A 25,051-nucleotide genomic window follows, 5' to 3' on the forward strand; every position below is an offset into this window, starting at 1 on the left:
AACCACAAGATCATGACCTGAGCTGAACTCAGATGCTCAACTGACTGAGCCACCCAGGTGCCCCATGTTTAAGTTATTTTTAATGTCTCCTGCTGTGAGGACTTTTATATAAGAAAAATGCCTGGACCAGGAGTTAAGCCCTCACATTAGAGACTATCCATACTTGTTAATTAATAGAGTGGCTTTAGCTAAGATTCGTCTTCTCTCTGGACCTCAGTTACCTCATTTGTAGAATGGGAGCACATAATTTTAAAGATCCTCAAATATACTGTTTGAAGTACGTGTTAATTTTTGTGGAAAAGACCAAGGGAATTATTGATGAGCATAAAATACACTGGATGTAATTTTGTAAAGTTGGTATTATATTCCATTTCACATTTTTAGAGTGTCCAGGGGAGGGGTCATAGTGAATATTTGTGTTCAAAAATATTTTTTTTTGCAAAGATAATAAACTGTCATTTGGAGTCTCCAATTCAAGGGATTCTCCATTTTAGAAGAAGACTGTATAGTTGCTTGTATACTTTCTGAGCAAGAAGAAACGTCTTTTATTTCGATATTCATTCTTAAGTGAAAAGAATGTCAGCATTTTTAGGATTGCCATAGCTTCCTGACATGTAATAGAGAAGGGAAGATTATAAAGAAAGCTACTTAGCACTTATCTTACTGTCTCTTCCAAAGTAATGCTTCTCACATTAAAAGGAGGTGAGTCTCAGAAAATATAAGTAAATTCTACTTTTCAAAACGCACATACTCCATTTAATAATTTCTGCATTTTCTGGAAGAGCCTGTTCCCAAATCCTACAAGGAACTTACTCTCATGTTTTTACGTTGACATCTCTGTTGTGACCAATAAGTTTCTCACTCAAGCTGACTTCCCAACTATCTCTTGATCTGATTGTTTAGGCTTCCGCTAATTCCAGAAAGTCAAATGGATCCATACAAGGAAAGAATTGAGATGATTAGATATTAAACGAATTCAATATCGACCTTTAAGGCAATTTAAAAGAGTTTCACAAACGTTTCTTCCGATGATGCCATCCTTGAATAGGGATGTCACCTGTTCTGTTCGCTGCTAACAGGGAACCCAACCAATGACAATAAACGAATGACTGGATGAACCAATGAATGGCAACTTTGATGGAGACAATGCCCATTTGGTTTTAGGGTGTGATACATATACATAAAATATATAACAAATATACTGTTTATGTATTACATATTATATATTTATTATATATTTCTACGTACACGTATTTCATATATTTATGTTATATTAGTTACGTATTGTTTATAGATAATTGTGTTGTGTAATTTATAGAAAACGCTTGCACCTATTTATGGAAGCTATCCTGGTATGTTTGTTAAAAACTCACTTCTATTCCCTCACCTGTGACCATATGCCACATCTGTTCGGTACCCTTTTGGATGCTCTCTCTTGGCCCCATCTGTTTCAGGTTCCAGAGGTCTCTGAGGTGATCAGTTCTGTAGGTTCCAACCAGCTGCACACAGGTGTCACCTGAGAGCCTCTTGGCTCCAGCCCCAGGGCTTCTTGATCGACGTCCAGGTGTGGACCTCTGCAGTTCTGTGCCTGCACCCAGGCACACACAGCTGGAACTATGGAGGGGTTAGGCCCTACAGGGTCACTTGTGATCAGTGAGAGATGGCATGTGGTGGATACATTTATCCTCCCCTACAAGGTGGATGGAGCTGGGATGGAGTTTATTCAGCCTCAGAGGGGATGGTCCAGTGAGAGTGGGCAATGGGTCACACTTAGGGGAGGCTGGCTCAGCAGTGGCTCGTATTGGCCTTCCTGCTTCTCTGCCCCCTCCACCCCTCACTCTGGCTTCCCGGGATCACCCTTCCTCCTAAATTAGCTGCACAAGCCTTTGCCTCAGGCTCTGCTTTCCAGAATGCCCAGCCTAAGGCAATTCCTGCGATTGGATGTGGGAAGCAGATCCTGTATCCAGTTTTTCTTTTCCACTCCCATATATGCAGAACTCAACCCTCCACTGAATTCTTTCTTTAAAAGAATCAGGTGTTCTAGACATAACAAGCTAACCTGTGTCAGGGTGGTATTTGGAGATGTTACTTTGTGTTCTCCTTCCCCCCCCCCCCCCCCACTCAAACCTGCCTACAGAATCCTCTACCAAGAGAGGAAGATACTTGCAGGAACTTTCCTTTTCTGTCCTTTATTTTCAAAAGTCAAAATGTTTTGGAGAGGTGCTAAGCGCTCTCAGGGCAGTTGGAGGAGAGAGGCATTCTTTGAGGGTAACTGGAAGGAGAGAGAGCAAATTTTGCTGAGGTTCTAAAAAGAGAGGTCAGAGGTCAGACTGAGTCAGAAGCAACAGAAGTAGTTGAAAGGAACCCAGGATTCATGCTCCTTGTGGCCAACCTCGGAGTAGGCTACAGGCCTCTAAGGAGGGACAGTCACATGACGTGCATTGGAAGGCTGGTCCTCTCACACTTTGCCAGCCATTGGCCAAGACTCTGATGCCTCAAGTATGGATGGCAGCTGAGACCAAAGGCTTCAAGGGAATTCGAACTGGGACAACAGGAATCCTGGTGGTACCTAGCAGGGACCCATACCAGGAGGAATTTTCTTGCCATCTCGGCCTTATGGAAAACCTTAATACCGTAGGGCAACCCTTGCTCATTCCAATAATGACTGCACTAAATTTCTTGCCACACTCTGTGGATTTAAGAAAGTAAAGAAACGGGCATCAATCATACATCTTGTTTCTGTGGACTGGAATTCATACCTGCAACAAGCTTTTTTTCCATAGCTGATTCATTTTTCCATGGACTAGCTGCCCCAGATCTACACAAAGGCCTCTTAGTCAAACTTTCCTCCTAGCTTTATCTGAAAAGGCGGGGCGGCGGGGCAGATTTGCAGAAGTGCTAACCAGCTCATCACCACAGCCTCAAAAAAAAAAAAAAAAAAAAAGCTACTTGAGCTACTGAACTGTTTGCATTCTGATTGCAAGGATTAAAGGTCAGCTTCAGAAAGTAAAGGTACGGAAAGGATTAGCCAAAGCCAGTGACAGCCCAGCGAGGCAATGAACATTGCCGGAGTTAATGTTGTGTTACCGCCACTGACTGCTGCAGGTGAGTCTTCGGGGGCTATCCCGTTGAAGGTCATTCTGGGCAGAAGAACTGGCATTTGGTTGATTTTGTTTGCAATGAATTATTCCTCAGCGAATGGCTTTATGCCACCACTTGCTATTACTTTGATGAACAAAAGCCTGGGCTGATGAAGGGCAGTGTGTATGGTGTAGTGTGGGCACGTGTACATGCATTCTAGCTCGTCATAAACAAAAGGCAGTTATTTCTCAAGGGACATAGGGCACCCTAAGTGTGCTGCTGAAATAGACTTATATTTCTAAAGATAGTGAGTCCCATGAAGAAACAATGGGGCTAGATTTGCCGGCTTTTCTGGCTCTGGTTGTTTATCAGGAACGTAAGGCATTACATTGCTGTAGCATGTGTTAAAATTCTAAATGATTAAGGCAATTGCCAAATCAACTTGGATACCTGCCCCTTCTCTTTGGCAAGGGTGACCCTGTTTTTGACAAAAATCTTACTACTCTTGGAACCTACACTAGTGTGGAAAGTCACTGTTGACCATTGACTCTGAAGAGGAGAAATCCAAAGATACTAACTTTTAACATGCACCCACATTGTGTCCAGGCTCCGTGCCAGGACTCCTGCATATGTTATTTTACCTAATCTTCATTAAAACCCAGGGGCGCTTGGGTGGCTCAGTCGGGTGAGCGTCTGACTTCGGCTCAGGTCATGATCTCACGGCCCCTGAGCTCAAGCCCCGTGTCAGGCTCTGTGCTGACAGCTCGGAGCCTGGAGCCTGCTTCAGTTTCTGTGTCTCCCCCTCTCTCTGCCCCTCCCCTGCTCATGCTCTGTCTCTATCTCAGAAATAAATAAACATTAAAACCTAGAAAGAGGGAGCATATGCAACCCTCCTTGGGTAGATACAAAGCTACAAGCTAATAGGTCAAGACTGCATCAGTCATAACCAACACGTACAAAACCACAGTGGCATACAACAATAAGCATCTCTCTTAATCTGTCTGTGAGGGAGCTAGAGTGGTTTTGTTCCATGAAGCTCATTCTGAATCCCAGGCTGGAGGTGACGCTGCTACCCAAACCATTTCTTCTCACGCTAACGGCAGAAGTGTAAGTGTGCAAGCCCAGTCACACAGGTACATTTCAAGGCTCTGCTTACATCACAACTACTAAAACTCATTGGAAAAAGCGAGTCACATGGCCAAGCCCAAGGGAGTGAAGAAATATGTGCCTCTCATCACAGGGCCGCAAGGAAAGGTAAGTGAAGAATTAGGACTAATAGCTCAATCATCATAGTGAATGACAGAGACCATATTCCTATACAGTTCATCTCATTCTCAAGCCCAAGCTCTTTTGGTCATGCTGGGTATGACGAGGGACGCATCGATGAGGGATGCATTTCTGTCTAACCAATTGCTAGTGGTACAGACTGGGGATGAAGGAGGAGGCTGTGGACAGCACTGAGAGGCCATGTGTGCAATGCCTCTGAGCTGTCTTTGGAACTGCCCTGTCCTCTCCACACTCATTCTTTTGGTGATCTCATCCAGTCCCAAGGCTTTAAATAGCATCTGCGTGCTGATGGCTGTCATCATTTTTATCTTGAGTCTGGATTTGTCCTTTGCACTTCGCATATATCCATTATCTCCACTTGGGTGTCCAACAGGTCTTTCTGCTTAGCATGGCCAAACCTGAACTCCTGATCATCTTACCCCAGAGCTGCTCCCCCTCGCTGAAGTTCTTTTCTTCGTTTCCATAAATGGAAGCCATATCCTTTCAACTGCTGGGACTGAACTCCTTGTTTCCTCTCTTACTTTCGTAACCAGTAAGATGGTGTCCCATCTACCAGCAAGTCCTGTAGGCTCTACCTGAAAAATATTTCTAGCTTCTCAGCATTTCTATTGCTACTGCCATGGTCCAGGTCCCTATCAATTGGTGCCTGGCATGTACTAATATCCTCTTAGCTGGGCTTCCTGCACCTGTCCTTTCCTGGTATGCCCATTTCCAACAGCAATCAGGAAATCCTTTAAAAAGTGAATCCAATCTTGTTACTCTAGTACATGAATTTTCCATGGCCTCAGAGCTCACTGAGAGTGTAGAACAAAGTCATTATAATGTCCTATAATCTTCCCTTCCCTCCTGCTTCTGTCTCACCTCATTTCCTACTAGACTCTCCCTCTCTTGCTCCTTTCTAAGCATGTTGGCTTCCTGGTTATTTTCTAACATCTAGAAGCGGTTTGCTCCCACCCCAGGGCTTTTGCACATGTTATTCTCTCTTCCCAGGAAAGCTCTTCCCTAAATATCTAAGTGGCTTTGCTCAAATATCACCTTCTTAGTGAAGCCTGCCCTGACTACTTTATTTACCATTATAACCACAAACCACCCCCCCCCAAATCTTAACATTCCCTATTTTTCATCTCTGCTTTATTTTTTTTCAGAGGGTTTATCATACTCTGCTCCATTTTTAATTTTGATAACTGCTTGACTCTCTTCAGGAATGAAAACTCAAAGAACATAGGACCTGTTGGTCTGTTTTATGCACGGCTGAATTCCCCATACTTAGAATAATACCCAACACATAGTAGGTGCTCTACAAATACTCACTGGCTGGACAAGGGAATGTGAGGGTAGCAGTACTGCTGCTAATTCCACCAGTAGGTGGGCTGTGGAGGCTGTAATTAGATGTATTTCAAGGCAGAGGGACACTTCCAGAGCTTAGCGAATTGAGGCACACATGCCTTGCGCTGTTGGTCAAAGGGAAATGCAGCAGGCGCCAGAGTATTGTTCACATTCTCTTTCAAGACCAAGGCTATCATTCCTCTAGCTGCAGTGAGAGTTTGAGGCTGAGGACTCGCAGCTGGATTCTTCTCCAGAATAGCTTCTGTCTAAAGGGAGACGAACCAATACCTCCTCCTTGGAAGCAGTTAGCATTTGCTGCCTAGTTGATCCAGGATCACAAAGACCTGGCCCTTGTGCCTCTCTCAGGGACAATTCTGAAGGCTGTCTCAGCTTCAGAGCTTATGGGAACCACATCACAGTGGAACTTCTCCCTACTGCAATTGTTCTCTAGCAGAACTCCTGCCCGAGAACCTCCATCTCAGAGTATGTTCCCAGGGAGCCCAAACGAAGACAGGCAGTGATTCTCTTATGTTTTTAATTATTCATTCAAGCCATGTTCATTACATATTTATCAGATAGGCTTTGAGGAATACAGTGGTGAATGTGATAGACCTAGCCCATGCTGGCTCAGGGCTTACTGTCTGGGAGATGAATTACTTGGGGAGAGGCAATCACAGTGCAAGGTGATAAGGACACGAATGGGATAGGCTCAAAGGTTGCCCATTCCTGCAAATGGTTAAGTAGGGTTGAAGCAGGGAATATGCAGGCACTGATGAGCAGTGTGATATGTGGCTAGAGAGAAAGGAGGGAGTCTACTCATAGATGAACTTGCGCATCATATCAAGGCATTTGGCCATAATCAGAGGACAAGAGGGAATCTCAAAGGTGATGAGACATTTTCAGTGAGACATATCAGCCTGTTTCTTTAGAAATTATCTTGGTGATCATCACTGTACAGATTATTAGGTCAGTGAGATCTACTGATAACATAAAATTCTTGAGGGTTTCTGGTGATTCTCACAAGGCTATTGTTCTGATTGTTATTTCTTTTACAAACACTCTGTTTTCGCTTTCAGTGCATCCTTTTCCTTCAGGTCTGGACGTATGTCCATTTTGACCTAATTTCATTTTCCTTTAAGGAAATATGTTTGTAGCATATGAAAAGACACAAGAGGATTGTAGGTGCACCTTTTGGTTGGGAGAAGAGTTTGCAGTGAGCACACTGTGGGAGTGGTTCTAGCTGATTCTCCAGAATCAGAATCTTAGTCCACACTTTGTGGACCAATCACTTAATCCATTTTACTGTAGCAGTTTGGGGGTGTGTCCTATCATCTTGATTTAATTCTAGGCTCCTTGAGAGCAGGGCTTGTGTCTTATACGTCTCTCCCTTCCCTATGCACTGTGTAGAATCAACACTTTACTAGGTGCTTAGCTGAAAGAATGAGTGTATCTATTTGGTGGCAATGGCAGGGACACACTTGGAAAGCAGATGGTACGGGAAGTAAAGCCAGGTGCTAAACAATAGCCGGTGGTGTTCCCAGGGCTGGTTTGCTCTCTGTTCATAATTCACCCAGAAAGTCTGTAATGGGGACAAAACAGAAAATGGTGCATATTATTTATAGCTTTCCTCCTTCTGCCTTCTGCCATGGTGGGGATTTTTTTAGATTTTGGGGAGGAAGAGAGCAGAAATATTTAGGAGGGGTAAGCAGCATCAGCAATGAATGGGACTTTGGGGAGAAAGGCAGGTAAAGAGAATCATTAGGATCTTTCTGTATTGTAAAATGGAATATGCTTCTCTGAGAATATGTGCCTCTAAGAGATTTCAGTAAATATTTAAATTACTCTTCAATGCTTACTTGAATGTCCATCTTTATTTTTATTTTTGTAGGATACTATGCTGAGATGAGAATCGAGAAGGATCAGTTTGAGTTATATGTCACACCGGGAAACAAAGGGTTCTAGGAGTCCCACTAGAAAGGCCTCTTTCATATGAAGAATGACACCCAGTCCTTATTTCTTGGGCTTATCCTCCACATACACAAACTTTCTGGATCTTGTGGATAAAAGTGACGACAGTGGATGGCACCAAAGATCATCTCTCAAATCCTTTGGGAGCTATGTACGGTCCGATTACCGTAACTTTCAGTGAATCAGAACTAGATTCTTCCAGAACATTTTTCTCTTCCCAGCAGAAAGGGGGATCCCTTTACTCCTACCTACTTCTCCCACCCTTTTGTATATTTGGGTCTATGCTACATTCAAGGAGATATCACCGTCAGAATATAAGGAGCTTCTGCCCAATATGTTAGAGCATGGAGTCACTCTGGCTGCTTATTTGCCCCAGACCTTTTATTCTAATTCTTACAATAAAGTTTCTGGCTTGCCCTGGGATTCGTCCTATGCTCTGTTCTGAACTCAGGGACTCCATCTTGCTCTTGAGGTCTGAGATCCCATCTCAGTAATCCGTCAGGGGACCTCCCTTGTTTTTACCTGGCTCTCATACAATTCTGGGGTTTTGCCTTGACCCTAGACTAGTGCCTTTATCATAAGGTGCCACTTTGACAATATCCCTAATGCATGTGTCTAGTTCCAAAGGGCTTTCCCTGGATTATCCATCATTGAAGTATAGCATACAAGGACTTTGGAGAAAAGGAGTCTTGCATTCAAATCCAACATCTACCATTCACTAGATGTGACCCTGGACATGATCCTTTTAATTTTTTTTATATTTATTTAACTTTGAGAGACAGAGACAGAGCACAAGTGGGGGAGGGGCAGAGAGGGAATGAGACACAGAATCTGAAGCAGGCTCCAGGCTCTGACCTGTCAGCACAGAGCCTGACTGGGGGCTCGAACTCAAGAACCGTGAGATCATGAGCTGAGCCAAAGTCAGACGCTTAACTGACTGAGCCATCCAGGCTCCCCAACCCTGGACTTGACCTTGAACAGCAAATTCCTATATCAGAAAAGTGGGAATATCAATACCACCCTGAAGAGCTGTGACAATAAAATGAAATAATGTGTAAAGTCCTCATGGACTCAATACCGATTATGCTGTGCTGATCACACTCTTGTGTCTGCCCTTTGAACACAGCTGGATACCCACTTTTATTAATAATCACCTGGAGTGTCTCTTCTAGGTCTTGGCCCTTCTCAGGCCATCCTGTCCCATTGTGATTCACCAGGTCATGCCAAGAACACTCTGAAATATGACAGCTGGAAATTTAAGTTCATGGCAAATCTGAGGATATGCGCGTAGGCACTGGACACCGTGTTATAGGGATCAAAGGGAAGAGACAGATCCATTATCCCCTTGTTTGGTAGCCTTAGTCCCTTTGGTCTGTATTTGCTTTAGGTTCTGACCAGAGTGGTGCTGCCACTTTCACAGCCTGTCAAATATTTACAACACAGCAACTGAGCCAGGCACCAAGGGGGTTACCAGGGTTAATAAGAAAAGAACTAACACTTACTCAGCATCTGCTGGGCAGCGGCTATTGTCTCATTTACACCCTTTATTTAATTGAATCATCAGAAAACCCAGTGAGACAGATATTATCCCCATTATACAGATGAGCAATCATGGGTTTCATCGGGAACAGGGACTTTAGTACACAAAAAGTTAGCTGAAACAGCTAACAGTATAAACATCTAAAGCACAGCAGTAACTAAGTTTGGCCCTGCTAACTATTTGGATTGGTTCTTATTTCATCAACATTAGCAGAAGAAAATATTCGGGTGGGATCTCAGAGATAGTATTTTCTATAATTTCAAGCTAAGGATGTCGACACCAATGCCCCGAGAGGTTTACGTGATTGGTTCATTGACAGCAATAGAGCAGGATGATGGACACCCAGGTCTCCTGTTTTTGGATCAGGGATTTAACAAAGAAAAAAAAAAAGAAGAGAAAAAAGCCTGTAATATTAAAAGACCAAATTAAAGTAAAATCCTTTTCTAGCATTACATATTCGTATTTTTCCAATTCTGTCCCTGGATCTGCTTTTCTTTGCTTACATTTCTATTTTTATTCTTGACAAAGTGCTCTCCTGCCTATCACATTGTGCAAAGGGCGAAGCAGAATGAGGGAAATCCACATGGCCTGGGGAGGGTAGAGGTTGCTGCTCCTGGCTCTTTGAAAATGGTCCTGGGAGGTTTGGGGGTTTTCTTCCATTGCTGCTTTGTGTTAAATGCTAGCAAGCAAGCTTCTCTCACCCCTGAGTTTCTGTTTTCAAATCTCACAATTAGAATTAGTTTGCCTCTGGGGAGACATGGGGGCCCCGGTGCAACGCAGAGAGTGCAGAAGGGAACAGGCGTGTGTGTACCCACTGGGACCTGCTGCATGCCAGCTCACTCAGCCGACCATGAGCATATCTGCGTGACCACGAGTGAGCCTTCACAGAACATCCACTGGGACAGGAGAGCTGGCCAGGTTCACCCTCAGCTTCCTGCCCTCTCCTTATCAAAAGAAGAATGGACATTGACTAGCTGCCAGAAGTTCTTCCTCACCCGGAAGGCTTGCTTTCCCAGGTATTCACATCTTTTAAGACTTTCATTCTAGTTATGGAACAGGGGATTTTGCTCAAGGCGCATTAGGCTCTGGTCATTAGCTGGCGGCATGAACTTCTTCATGGAGGAGTCTCAGAAAAGAAGTTCTGGGAACTGTTAGACCTGGAGGAAAGACTGCCTTCCTGGTTTTTGTACATTTGGAGAGTGTGTTCTTCCTCACAGTTTACCTCCTATTATGGAGGAATCGCATTCCCCTCAAAATTTGTATGCTGATGTCCTAACCCAAAGTACCTCAGAATATAAGTATTTGGTAATAAGGTCTCCAAAGAGGTGATTAAGTTAAAGTTAAGTTTCTAGAATAGGCTCTAAATCAATATGAAATTTGGACGCAGAAAGGGATACCAGACGCATACATGTACAGAAGAAAGATTATGTGAGGACACAGAAAGATAGTGGCCATCTGCAAGCCAAGAGGAGAGGCCTCTGAAGAAACCAAACTAGCTGATACCTTGATCTTGGACTTCTAGCCTCCAGAATTGTGCGAAAATAAATTTCTGTTGTTTAAGTCACCTAGTCTGTGGTTTTTTTTTTTTTGTTTTTTTTTTTTTTTTTTTTTTTTTTTGTGACAGCCCAACCAAAACAATGCTTTCCTTTCTGAGGCCCAACATATTGGGTCTATCTTCATGTACTGTCTGAAAATTGGAATTTTCTGAAAAACCAACAGGAGAGAGAGTACTCGAATGGTCTAAACTTTTTGTGGTTTCTTTTGGTCCTTCTAGCACTCAAGATATTAGAGGAAAGAGCCAAGAGCAAGTATTATCTGAAAGGCCCCTCAGTGGTGGCAGAGAATGTCAAATTACCTCAGGGGATAATATAATGGACCCTGATATTTTAAAGTGTCAATACTGCTTGTGGGTGTGTGAGAGAGAAGGGCACACGGTAGAGAAGAACAGAGGACCCGGATGCTGATTACAGAATAACAAAGTGAGAAGAGAGAAAAAGCAAAAACTTGGGTTGGCTGTGTATAAGAAATACTAATTACAGTCATTTATGTGAGCTGCTTACCATTGATAGCTAATTATCATGCAGCACAATAGCAATTATGTATATCATTAAATATGTATCAGATTAGTTTTATTTGATTAAAATAATAAACTCCAGAAACACAGAACATCAGGACTAGAAGGGGCCTTGGAGATGGAACATCTAGATGTCCCCCCTCATCGTACAGATGAGGACACTGAGGCTAGTCTGTGGCAGCTGTTTATAGCAAGGCTGGGACTAGAACATATGTATGTGGCTTTCCAACTACGCTCACCATGAGAAACCTGCCTGAGGTCAGCACCGGAATTCCACAAAGACCACATCCTTCCTGACTGTTGTATTTAAGTAGTACCCAGTCCAGGTACTACCACATTGTTCCACTGTGCTTCCTTCACATCACCCAACAGGGGCTGAGCTTATTTTGTGTATTTATTTGTTGGCCTCTTTGCAGTGGTAGCCCTCGTGCAGAGTAGATGCTCAATAAATACTTCCCAAATGGGATTAATGAACCAAGGATTCACCATGAGACAGACTCTAGTAGAAGCATCACGTTGGAAACATGGCGGTCAGGACACGACCACACCTGAAGGCTGGTGCTGAGGTTTCCTGAGATGAGCTGTTCTGTATTTCTGTTTTCCATGCTTGAGCTCAAGAACCTTTGGCGACACCTGTTAAATATACAGATTCCCAGGCCCTTCCCCTACAAACTTAGATTTGGTAGATCTGGACAAGGTTCCAGGAACTTGTTTTGTTTGTTTGTTTGTTTGTTTTTGTTTTTAAGAAGTACTCCAGAAATTTGTTATGCTCAGGGTATTTAGAAAGCACTGATTGACTATATTTGTCTCATCTCAACCATAGCTATCAATGCAAACCTAAAAGAAATAGAGAAAACCTTAATTTTTTGTAGTTCTGTAGAGAAAATTCCATGTCAAAAGGCTACTAGATTGTTTAAATAATCTCTCGGTGGCGATATGACACAGAGCATCTGAGAAAAAAGATAATGGTGTATTCCTTTAGCAAATTATGCCACACTAGGCCCATTGCTAGGTGCTAGGGGTCAAGGACATGGGACACAGAATCCCTGTATGCAGAGAAGGCACAGTCTAATGGAGGGACCAATGAGAAATTAGGCAATTCTTTCCAGTTTCTTCTAAGGTAAAATTGACACAGAATAAAATTTACCTTTTAAGTGCATAGTTCTGGCATATTTGCAAAACACGGTTCCATCCCCCTAAAAATTTTCCTTGTGTCCCTTTGTCCAGTTCCAGGGGGACCAGCTGTCTTGATTTGCCTGGGACTGAGGTGTTCCCAGAAATGGAGACTCTCTAGGCTAAAACTGGGACAGTCTTAAACCAACTGTGACTGTTGGTCAAACTTTTCAGTCAACCTCTCCCTCTGCCCGTAACTCCTAGATCCTGTTGATCTGGTTTTGATCCCTACCGTTTTATTTTTTTCCAGGATGTAATCACACCAAATGTAGCCTTTTATGTCTGACTTCCCCCACTTTGAATAATGAATTAGACATTCACTCATGGTGTTGTGTGTATTCTTTTTGACTGCTGAGTACCACTCCACCATGTGGATGTACCACAGATGTTTATCCATTCTCCAGGCAATTCAAATTTATTGTGAAACCGTTCTTAGGGGTTGAGCGACTGCCACAGGGATGTGCCATCCCTGTTCTTCTCCTCTGTCTTCTAAGATGACTCTCTCTCGTCCTGTGGAAATCATGAGACTTGTCCATTGGAACTTGCTGCTGTCTCTCAATCTGCCATCTTGAGATGCAAATGTACCATAAAGGGGCAGGAGGGCGGGCAGGGGGAGGTAGGAGGCCACGCAGCTGTTGGCCATGGTTTCTCCGAAGGATCCCAAAGTGCTGTGTACACTTAGCACAGATTCATTTTAGCCTGATGTGCAGGCCCAAAATAGTGCATGGGCATCAGAAAGAGGAAGTCTGTTGGCACCTTGCTGGAGCACAGTGAGTGAAAAGAGGAGAAGAAGAAAATTTAGATCTAAGGCATCACAGAAATGCCTACTCTTATTAAAAAGTGCCTAGGTTAAGCAGATCAGATCTAGACTTTATAAAACATCCTGGGAAAGCACCACTCACCATCAACTATATAAAACTCATTTCATCTGCTTGAGAAGGTAGGGGCCAGAGTCACTTGCAGTTAATGAAAAACTTACAGTGGGCAGAGTAATAATGGTCTCACCTTGACTCAGGAGGATATCTTTAAACAGTGACAGCAAATCCGAAGTCGGTCCCCTTTTCTTTGCCTTTTCCAAGAATAGACTGAAAATCCCAGCCATGTTTCAAAAGAATATGCATCTATAGCTCTCCCTGCAGTCTCCCAAGCTCCTGACATTTTCTCCAGGTCAGAGACACTGCATGCAAATACCTGTCTCTCTATTCATGTTCTGCCACTCAGCCAGTGAGGCAAAAAATCTGGACTCAATCCTGGCCTTGGGATAATTGCTTAGCAAACAGGATGCACATAATCCATTTTCATTATTAATACTCCAGTTAGGAGCCAGGATCTGTGTTTGGTTTCTCATAATGAGAGGTGCCTTACAATGGAGGTGATGAAATCTGCCATTCAGCTCACAGCATTGAGAGAAGGCAAAGAAACCCCTCCTGTAGCAGATTTAGATTCCAGACATTTCTGCTCGTCGTAAAGCAGTGAGCTAGATGGGCCTTCTATTGAAGAGTGGGATGTGCTGATTTTCCAGCCTGGGTGATTTTGGGAAAATGTCGTGCCTGCTCATTTGCTTATTGTATATTATGCGTTCTTAATCTGGGTCCGAGAGCTCCTTCGAAGGCATCTGCCCCATACGACTGCACACCCAGGGAGCAGAATTGCTGGCGTGAAGTAGAACAGAGTTTGAAAGCAATTGTCAAGCAGGGCTAATTCAGATGTAACCAGCACAACCCTCATGGCTGGCTCAACCACGCAGTGGAAACCTGGTTAGTTTTTAAAGGTTATTGTTTTTTTTTCTTAAAGGCTTGAACTAGAGGTGTTTCCTGAAGACAGTTAAAGGACTTCTTGGTGCAATCTGTTCTCATTCTCCTGCAACTTTTATTCCATCTCAGTGGAAGGTGGTTTGCTATTAAAAGAAAAGATAATCCATTATCACTGTGAGTCTTGAACTGCCAGGGGGGAGCCTGCAGCTGACTGGAAGGAAAGGCTGATAACTTGCATTTAAAGAAAAAAAAATATCAATTGCCAGTTGGTGTCTTGCCATCAGTCAGAAATACACCATATATTTGTCCACGGGCAGGGGGATGGGGTCCCTTGGAGGATTTGCAATGGGATTTGAAGGCTTCCTATTTACCTCTAGGTGATTAGTTTGAGTCCAGTTTGGATCTGCAGTGACTGAGTTGGGTTATTTTTGTCAAGCTCTTTGGTGACAGGTGTCCATGTTACAAGAAACAAATTGGCACTAATTGGGCACTCCTGTTGGCATCTTGGCAGGCGGGAGCAACAATGGCCTGATCAGGAAACTGCACGTTAACAGGAAGGGGACATCTGTGCTGGACACACCCAATCTGTCTTGTTGTTGTGGAATTGCTTTCTGTTTGTTTGTTTGTTTGTTTCAGGAATTTGAGACAGGCAACGTTGAGTGTGGTGATTTCGCCAACATTCTCCCTCCCACCTATCCCAGGTACATACACACACACACATGCGTGCACGCACACACACGCACAGCCTCCCACACACCCACAAACCCATGAGACAATTTTTTGGAAACCAGCATGCTGATGACAGGGCCCCCACTCTGTTTATCCAAGATCATCATTGAGAGATGTTGGCCAGGGGTCTCATTATGATCAAAACACTAATGGCCGCTGGGCAGGGACGTTGTATTTTTTGTTCTTCTGTGTGCCTGGCATCCAGCCTGGCGCATAGTAGATGCTGAATAAATGTTCATTAAATGAGTACGTATTTGTTGAGTGAATGGATAATCACTCTCTCTATCTCAGGATTGTTAATGCAAGGCAATCTTCAAGGAGAATCCTAGACATTTAGGAGTGAGACCTTCACCACCTTCTGAAGAAACAGCCTTCACTGTTCAGATGAGAAACACCAGGGGCTTGATGAGGTGAGTTACTGAACTGAAAGCAGAATGCCTGCCTTCTTTTTTTTTTAAATTTGTAATGTTTATTTATTTATTTTGAGAGAGAGGGAGAGACCGTGAGTGGGGGGAGGGGCAGAGAGAGAGAGGGAGAAAGAGAGAATCCCAAGCAGGCTCTGCACTGTCAGCGCGGAGCCCCATGCAGGGCTCAAACCCATGAAACCTCAAGATCATGACCTGAGCTGAGATCAAGAGTCAGACACTTAATGGACTGAGCCACCCAGGCACCCAAAAATGTCTGTCTTCTGAGCTCTGGTGTGCTGCTATCTGGATGCTCCTTTCGAGAAGAGCCTTTTCAGAACACAAACATTGCTACTAATGAATAGCACAATGGACCATGAACAGAGAAGCCTGATTTCTATATTGGGATTCTCTCCTGATTATGTGGCCTCAAGAAAATCACTCAGCATTATTGGGTTTCTGTTGCTGACAGTCTATTTGGGGAGACAGACTAGTAACCAGGCAATTGCAATAAAGAACGCCACGTTTGAGTGGTAGGGGAACAGCATGGAAGACATAATCAAAAGATACTAGTACCATTTGGGGGTAAATTATTTTTCAGCTCTAAATAATCAGTACATTGAATTAGAACATCTAAGACTCTTAAGAGGTGATCCTTGATTTAATAAGTCTTGAGGGCCCATGTGGTGATGCAGTGACTGGCCAGCATACTGTCTCCAATGATCCCCAGGGGGGTGGGTAAAAAGTCAAGGTGTTCTGTACCAGAGGAGGTAGAGTGATTTGTGTTTTGTAATTAAGAGGAGGTAGGACAGAAGGGGCTAGACTCAGGTCAATGCAAATGTAAGGTGTCCCAGTCTGACTTATAGTATCCTCCTTATCAGTGGCATCCACACAGAATGACCCAAGCTTGGGTTCTCATTACGAACCTGAAAAAACGTTTTTGCAACCTTATGCTTCTGGTAATTTTCTGGAAATATAAGTCTAGACAGAAAGGAACAGGTGGGGTGGCTTCTTGGCTATAGCTAAATGTAATATTCAGTTATGTATAGTAAGGGACACAGGAATCAATGAAGCACTTCAGCCCTCCAGAGACTTCCCCATTCAGACTTTTGCTACAAGTAGCCAAAATGATGAAGTTGTTTGTACTTATCCTTTTTCTAATGCAGAGGCTCACAAACTTTCATAGGATGGACAGAATGAACAGAGGTGTGATGTGGTCTAATCAGAAAGTGTACAATCAAGATCTCATAGCACTCTGAGAAGCTTCAAGGAAAGGCTGTGGTTTGGGCCACCTGGAGCCATGGAAGAGACAGCTGTGTTCAAAGACGGAAATTTCTGCCTATGGTGAGTTACTCTAGACCCGAGCTGGCAAGTATCTATCTTCCAATTTAAAGGTATCAGAAAAGGCCAGAAAAGATTCTGTCTGACTTGGCCAAATTCACATGTATTGAAGAAGGAGACAGGACCCTAGCAGTTCACTGTAGCCTCAGGAATGATCTCGCCATTAAAAAGGTCTTCTTATTCCTGTGTATGTACCCATTCTTACTGATGGTGGATGGCAGCTACTAATTAGTTGTGGCATTACTGAGTGGCTCTGAAATGGAATGATGCTAAGCTGGAAGGAGAGATAATTACCTGCGTGTAAACTCTAGTCTAATAATAATAATAACACTGAAACGCTCATGTAGGGTTTTCACATGCCAGTCACTGTCTCTTCATTAACTCATTAAACCCTCACAATCCTATGGATAGGACTCTTCTGTTATCTCTGCTTTACAGATGAAGAAACTGAGGCACAAAGCAATTAAGCAACTTGCCAAGGTCATGCAACATACCAAGAGCCAGGATTCACACTGAGGGGGCGTCTAGCTCTGGAGATGCTACTGAATAGCCTGCTATAAACTGTTATGGGGAAGATACGCACAAGTTGTTCTCAGACAAGAATACCAGCCAAGGAAGGAGAATGCCATGGTCCTTTTGACCTCGATAATGAAGATGACGATAAGCTGGTAAGCCATTCCTATGTGACAGGAGGTGGGGGGTTTAGACCAGGGGGACAGACACTGGTGCTCAGGGGAAAAGAGACCCAGCAAGGCTCTGTAAAATGAGCCATACTTGGAGACAGTGTACAATTCCAGGCGATCAGCAAGCTGTATTTTGAGACCAGGTCTGGTGTGTTTCTTCATCTTATCTGTTTTTATTTCCTTTCTTTCTAATTACATCTTAGTATTTCAAAGGATTAGGTTTTAAAATAACAGCTGCTGCTTCTTCTTCTTCTTTCTTCTTCTTCTTCTTCTTCTTCTTCTTCTTCTTTCTTCTTCTTTCTTCTTCTTTCTTCTTCTTTCTTCTTCTTCTCCATTTGGGCTAATGGAAAGCAAGAAAAGCGTTTTTCTTCCTTCTGCACTTGGGCTCCTGGAGTCTATAGCAGGCAACATGCATGCCCCATCCCGTATCTACTAGACCCACCTGAATGCACCTGTTACTAGAACAGACAGCTTCCGGTCACAGCTTCCTGCTCCTCCCATCCTCTCTCCTGCTGCCTTTCTCTGACATTGAGAGGGCTTGCTCCATCAAACTAGGTACAGCCTGGATGACCAAAAGATGTAAATTTTCCAGGGGTAGCTTGGAGCAGTGGGGAATGAAGTCAGTGGGTGGGTGCCCCAGCCTCCTCAGATTCTGGTGGGTGAACTCAGAGGTATGGTTCGGTTTTCTGGAGGCTGTCTGCTAGGACCGAGCCCCGGGTGTTTTCAGCAGCAGCTCACTTATTAATATACCCTTTCGTGGCTTTTCTCACTTCCCTGTCTCACTTCCCACATGCTTCTGGGATCACCTCTCAAGTGAATTAACTGCACCCAGGTCCTTACCCCAAGCTCTGCTTTTGGGGGAAGCCACACAAGGACAACTTTGAAGAAGGTGGTGCCTATACCTCTGGTGCTGAGAGTGGTGGTAGCAGGGAGGCCTAGAAGCAGGGAAAATCAGACGAGAATCCCCTCTCCACTGGAGGCCATCTAGAGACTGGGAATGGACTCTGGACTCTGGACTCCATCTAGAGACTGGGAATTTTAGAAATCAAGGTGTTTTCCTTCATTGAAGGGAGCCATTCCTTCCTTTTGGCCCCACACATTTTATTTTGGCCTTATTAAAGGAACCCATTCCAAGTCTGAGGGATCTCACAAAATGTATTTTAATCAAGTGGGTAACTGAAAAACCCAGCTTCCTGAATATAGATAACTGCCCTGGGCACAGTAAGTCCAGAAAACAGAATGATGAGACTGATAACACACAGGGTCAAAAACATCCTCAAAGTTCTTGCTCCCCATGGTTTGAAAACCCAATGAAACTCCTTTGTCCAACCATCTGGAATCTGAAAAACTCTAAGGCCCAGCCCCTAAGAATGGAGATGATGGAATGTCACAGTCTGTTCATTCCTTTGTGTAGTTCTCATTAGCAGGGGATCTTACCAGTGGCTCTCCTGGGTGCAGGTCTCTAGCCTACTCAGTCAATGCCTTGCCTTCGTGACTGAAAGGGGGCCTACTTGTAAGTGATGGAGCAGGGGTTCCTGGGTGGCTCAATCAGTTGAGCATCTGACTCTTGATTTTGGCTCAGGTCATGATCCCAGGGTCATGGAGTCGAGCCCTATGTTGGGCTCTGCACTGAGCAGAGATTAAGATTCTCTCTCTGTCTGTCTCTTTCTCTCTCTCTACCTCTGCCACTCTCCCCTGCTCATGCTGTCTCCCTCTTACTCTATAAACAAACAAACAAACAAACTGAACTAAACTAAAATAAAAAAGTGATGGGGCAGAGAGAAAGTTGGTGGTAACCCACTGGGTTTCTAGAGGACCAATATTCTGTGGGAGACTCTACTCAAGTAAAATATAATGCTTGCGTAAAATACTCAGGCGTTGTGATTCAGCTATTTAGTTACCAAATTCTAGTGTCTGATACACAGGGAACTTTCTATGTTGTCAGTCCACACTTGGTTATTTTGTTTAGTTCTGGAAATCAAACTTTGATAGGACTTTGACAAACTAAAGTATGTTCAAAAGGCCGGAAACTGTGACATATGCAATATAAAGTAGTACTCTGGGGGGATTTCCTCTTTGGGTGATAACCACATCCTTTCTCCATTCAAATTTGGAAGCAATTGAGAAATACTGAGGAACTCAGATATCATCTTTATGGTTGGCAAAACTGCGTTTGTGGATATGGTTTAGACCTGCACCATCTAAATTTTTCAGAGCTATGCTTGCAAGGATTGAGCTAATGGAAAAGAAATTGACCCAGCCCATATCAAGGAGCTTCTGTGGACAGCCTCATACCTACAGAATAAAGAGAGCAAGGATGGAGAAGATACTGTAGCCATGCCTCCAGAAGGCAGCACTTTGAACCAGATCTTTTTACCATACAGAAGCAAGAGCAGGGGTGAAATCCCTAGCAGGCTTGCCAAAAGATGGCCAGTCAGGGGCTTGGCTTCACATGTTCTGCACTTGTATCAGTCTCCCCAGTTAGACATGGTTCTCCTCAGCTCTTGGGGAAGAAAATAAAGGAGACAGGGAACAAGTAAAACAGTCTTGCTTAACAGTTCTGAAGGATGAAAATTACTATTTTAAGGGCCAGGACAGAATCATGGCAGATGTACAAAATGGTTTTCTTAATACTTCTATTGAGATGTTACCCTAGGGAAGAGAAGAGTTAGAAAAAGACATGATATTTATCTTTAAGTATCTGAAGGTCAGTCATGGAAAAGAGGGCTGAGTGGGTCCAGTCTAAAGTACAAAAGCAAGCAAAAAAGGAAATATTTTGCTGATCCTCACTACTAGAGTAGTTCTCCCTTCCCCCTACCCCTCAAAAGACTACCTTATTTTTTTTGAAGTTGTCACCTTAATTTATTCTGATACATTATTACTCTTAGGATATATTAGTTTCTTCCCTGTAATATTTTTTCAATAATTCTGCTTTGTTCCAACTCTTAAAAAAATTCTTCTCCGCTCCCCTTCATAAACAATATACTCCAAGAGACTACCTTAGTTACTGAAGGTTTTCAAGCAAATATTAGGGGTATCTCTAGTTGATATCTAGGTAGTTTATTTGGAATCTGGGAAAATTTCCTATGATCATTCCAAACTCTGAGATTCTTTGATTCTGTCAAGGACGACGAAGGTCCGTATGAATCTGTCTTTTGTGTAGAATGGGTAAAGATTGTTTTAAGCACAGACAACTCTTCAACATATACATGATGGAAACACAGAAAAAGAATAACAAAAGAATAGCTTAGGTAATAGAAAATGGCCTCTTTTATCTTCCTATCAAATCTTTATTTCTATATGTATGACAACCAATGAAGTGATAGGAACTTCAAGCCCCACCACATTGTTCTCTTAATACAAATGCTCTCAGGCAAGAAAAGAAGGACAGCTAAGAATCCTGGGTGATTCACATTCTGACAAACGGCCTAAAAGAAGGTGTAAAATAAATGTAAATGGTAACACCATTCCTGTTTCACTTCCTCCAGAAAAATACCTAAATGGCTTACTATATTCTTTTTCTTTTTTTAATTTTAGTTCTAGTGTGGTTAACATAGTGTTGTATTAGTTTCAGGTATACAATATAGCGGCTCAACAAGTCTATGTATTACTCATTGCTCATCAAGGTAAATGTACTCTTAATCTCCTTCCCCTATTTCACCCATCTCCCCACCCACCTCCCCTCCAGTAACCTTCTATTTCTTCTCTATAGTGAAGACTCTGTTTTTGGATTTGTCTCTTTCCCTTCCTTTGTTCCTTTGTTCTGTTTCTTAAATTCCACATATGGGTGAAATCATATGGTATCTGCCTTTCTCTGACTGACTTATTTTGCTTAGCATTATATACTCTAACTCCATCCATGTTGTTGCAAATGCCAATATTTCATCCTTTTTGTGGCTGAGTAATACTCCAGTCTGTGCGTGCGTCTGTGTGTGTGTGTGTGTGTGTGTGTGTGTGGGTGGGTGTATCACATTTTTTTTTTATCCATTCATCTCTTGATGGACACTTGGGCTGCTTCCATAATTTGCCTATTGTTGATAATGCTGCTATAAATTTTGGGCTGCATTTATCCCCTCAAATTAGTATTTTTGTATTCTTTGGGTAAATATCTAGTTGGCTTTCTGTATTCTTTAGCACATCGGCTTTCTTAGGATAAAAAGCATTGGGAATAAAAGGGCTACACTTAGGAATAAATTGAGAGACACCAGGAGAAGGCCCTGATTGAAAGCAGCTCATTGTCCCCATTGCCTACCAATTCCTTAATGAGAATTTGTCCCCACAAATTGAAAGGGGGGACTTTCACTGGAAGGAAAAAAAATCAGAACCCCAAGGGAGAGCTCTCTCTTCCCAGGGTTTGACTGTAGATGACCTTTTAAAAAGGGACCAATGATATCTATGTTATTATTATGCTAAAATTAAGCTCTAATAATGAATTAGGCCATAAGAGCTGAAATCCAGAAGCATCTACCCCGGGTCAGAATGTAAATTTCTCTGTTATCACCTGTGCTCACATTCTCCATGTGGCATTCAGTTTCCTTATCTTCTGGCATGTCTAAGCAATACCCATCACTTATACATTTCTTTCTTTTCTCTATTTTTTCCACATTGTGTAGGCTTTTGGCTGTGAGCTCATTGAGGGAAAGACCAAATCTTCTGTTTCTATGCTTCTAAGAAGCTGAGTAGCCAGGCAGAAAGATCATGAACTTTCAAGTTGGACTGAACTTGCTTTGAATCCCACTTGACCAATTTGAAGCTCAGTTTCTTCCTCTGAGGGCACTTCTGTGAAAGTATTTTATCTAGAGATCTGACCCAGTGATTAGCACAGGGTCATGAGTCTGCCAGATTCTCCATGAGAGCATGTAGAATCATGGCCAACTTACTGGACAGTAACCAGGATTGGTGTGAGCCATTGGGAGAGGAACAAAAATAAAGTAAGAAGCAGTGGGGTGGTAATGGACAAGGTATTCCCTACATTTGCCTTGTTTGCTAGCTGACTCAATGGGGCCTCACTTCTGTACAGAGATGGAAACTTTCTTTTTTAAAAACATCCAGGTAAAACAACTACAGGGTGCTTATAAATGGGAAGCAACCTTTCTTGCCCCTGTCCAACAAGCTTCTGTTTTGTAGGGTGAAAAACTCCAAATGTGTTTCTGTCCGTACAGCAAATGGCTGGCTGGCGTGAGTACTCAAGGGACACATGCACCCCAGAAAATGGTTCTGTCCATACCTAGCTTAACTAAATTCTAAACTTCTTGATGGTGAGCAACTTGCTTTGTCCCATGTCTAGCTCAGTATCTATTACTTCAAGTAACAGAAGGAAAAAAAAACCACTCTAAATGGCTTAAACAAGGAGGGAAACTTGTTGTCCCACATAACAAGAGTGCTGTAAGTAAGGGCAAGAGGGTATGTGGGGGGGAGGGGAGGAGGAGTAATGTGGCAGCAGTGGTCTGCCCCGTGCAAAGGGCATTTTATCACTGGCATTGCTGAGAATTTTCAATGCATGGTGATAATGAAAAGCAGACTGATCTTTCGCCAGTGTTATCCTCCATACACAATGCCCCACTGTCTGCCTGTCCCTCTGGTGCACTGCTCCCACTGCCCTCCTGTTGGTACACTGCTGGGAAAGGGGTGTGCCTCCCACCCTCCCTACTAGTTGACGGGAAGAGTAGGGAACAGAGGAATGGTAGGGACATAGGAAAGATCTTACCTCTATCTGCTTGGTTATATATCTATTACTTTAATTAGTTTATTTTTTATTATCTAAAACTCATTGCCCTGCAAAACTTATGCGGGCTGATAGGACATTCTCATCAATGGGGTCATTCTATAGTTTTCTTGGGAGGTTACATCTCTTTTATGAATGGTCAGTCACAAACCCTTCCTCAGCCCCCAGGAGACTAAAGTTTACCTCCAGGTTGTTGCTGTTGGGGCCCCTCTACCCATAAGGGTAGCCCTGTGATGATGTGTCATTTCCTCTCCTCAGCCAGGCCCACAGCTGGGACTTGGCAATGATGGATCTTTCACTGTGACAAACTCTGAGTGCAGGCGAGCTCCCCGTAGCTGTTAGCCCTTCTCCTGCCCTCTAGAGGCAAGAGGCAAACCTGACTCCATGGCTTCTTCCAAATACGGGGATAGGGAAGGAAGCACAGCCTCCCTAGCATAAACTGAAGCAGTGGACATTCCACCCTATCTCCCCTGGTTAGAGGGGAAACCATGGTGTGGTAACAACTCTCAAAAAATACTGTCTCCAAAATACTCCTTTTCCTTCACAGTCTTATCCCAAGGGTTGTAGAGCTGGTTGCTCACAAGGTCTTTTGGAAGTGATTCATTAAGCGTCTTTAGGTCACTTTCAATGCATGTGTGTTTTTTATCCTACCGGTGTCTCAGTCACAGATGAGGCAGGAATAGTCTATCTTAACATCCAGTTACATAAACACGATATCGTCCAGTTAAAGAACAAGAAACACTCCTCCTGTGTGCCTGGGAACCCCTTTCAGTTATTACCACTGCTCAGGACTGAGTCCCAGGTCCTCCCCCAGACAAATAGCTGGCCAGGAGAATGGTAACAACAAGAGTGGCTCAGACGAGTCAGTGTTTATTCACGAGCCAAAGACACAGTCACCTCCCAGAGCACATGGTCATAGTGGAGAAAGGTGATGCATGACCTAATTGAAGGGACAGGTACCCAACGGCATCTGCTAATTGGGCATTCAGTATCTGTCAAATGATAATGACTTTGGGAAGCTCAGAGTCAAGGATGCCTGCCAACAAATTCAATCTACCCTAAAAATCATTAGGCTTTTGGAGGTGAACGACAGAGTTAGAGAAATTATGGATGGGACTGCACAGATGGCTCCCATCAGAATGAAGATGGGCTGGCCACGAGATGCTCATGGTTTCCGGCCTGTGAACAGGCAGCAAGTGAAGGTCCGTTTCTTCGTGGGCTTTTCCTCCCTGGGAGATTCTGCCATTGCTCTGGTTTGGTCAAGTTGAAAGACCTCACTTTGATTTGCTGGAGTGTACTTTTCCCTTGGTTCTTTATGGACAGCCTAAGGCATCTCAGACAACCTCACCAGACTCTCTCATCTGTGGGGAGAGCTCAGTCGAGTGCAGGCTGCTACCCAGCATGCTCCGGGGTCCTTGTGCCAAACCCCTTTGCTTTCTTGACCTGTGAGATGCTGCATTCTGCTTCTCACTGTCAATCAGGCCAGATCGTGTCAAATTATGCAGGGCTACACTCAGCCACAAGAGCCGGATTGAGACCTACAAAATCATTTCCACATGCAGTCTAGGCCAAGATCTTTTTCTCAAGTCTGCAGTGATGCTAAAAAGGAACAGGATGCTAAAGGCCAAACACATGGAATAGGAGGTTGAAACTATGCCCTTTCCATCAGAGCTTGTAGTACCTGCCCACTGCACTGCCCTATTGAGCCCTGACTTCCTTTTCTCTCTGGGTAGTAGTTCCAACATCCCCCAACACCCATTCTCAGGATTTGAAAAATAAAGCTTTATTGGTGGGTTTCTATTTGTGTGTTTTCTTTTGAACATGGTGTATATTATGTCAACATCTTTCTAGGGCTTGATTTAAGATCTAGGCTAGCAATAATTCTAGACTACGTTAAGCTCTCTGCAGAATTATAGTTGTTTTTTTCTCTTTTCAAAAACACCACACCATTTGGGAAGGCAAGAGA

The sequence above is a fragment of the Panthera tigris genome, chromosome D4 (genome assembly GCF_018350195.1).
Source record: "Panthera tigris isolate Pti1 chromosome D4, P.tigris_Pti1_mat1.1, whole genome shotgun sequence".
NCBI classification, from domain to species: domain Eukaryota; kingdom Metazoa; phylum Chordata; class Mammalia; order Carnivora; family Felidae; genus Panthera; species Panthera tigris.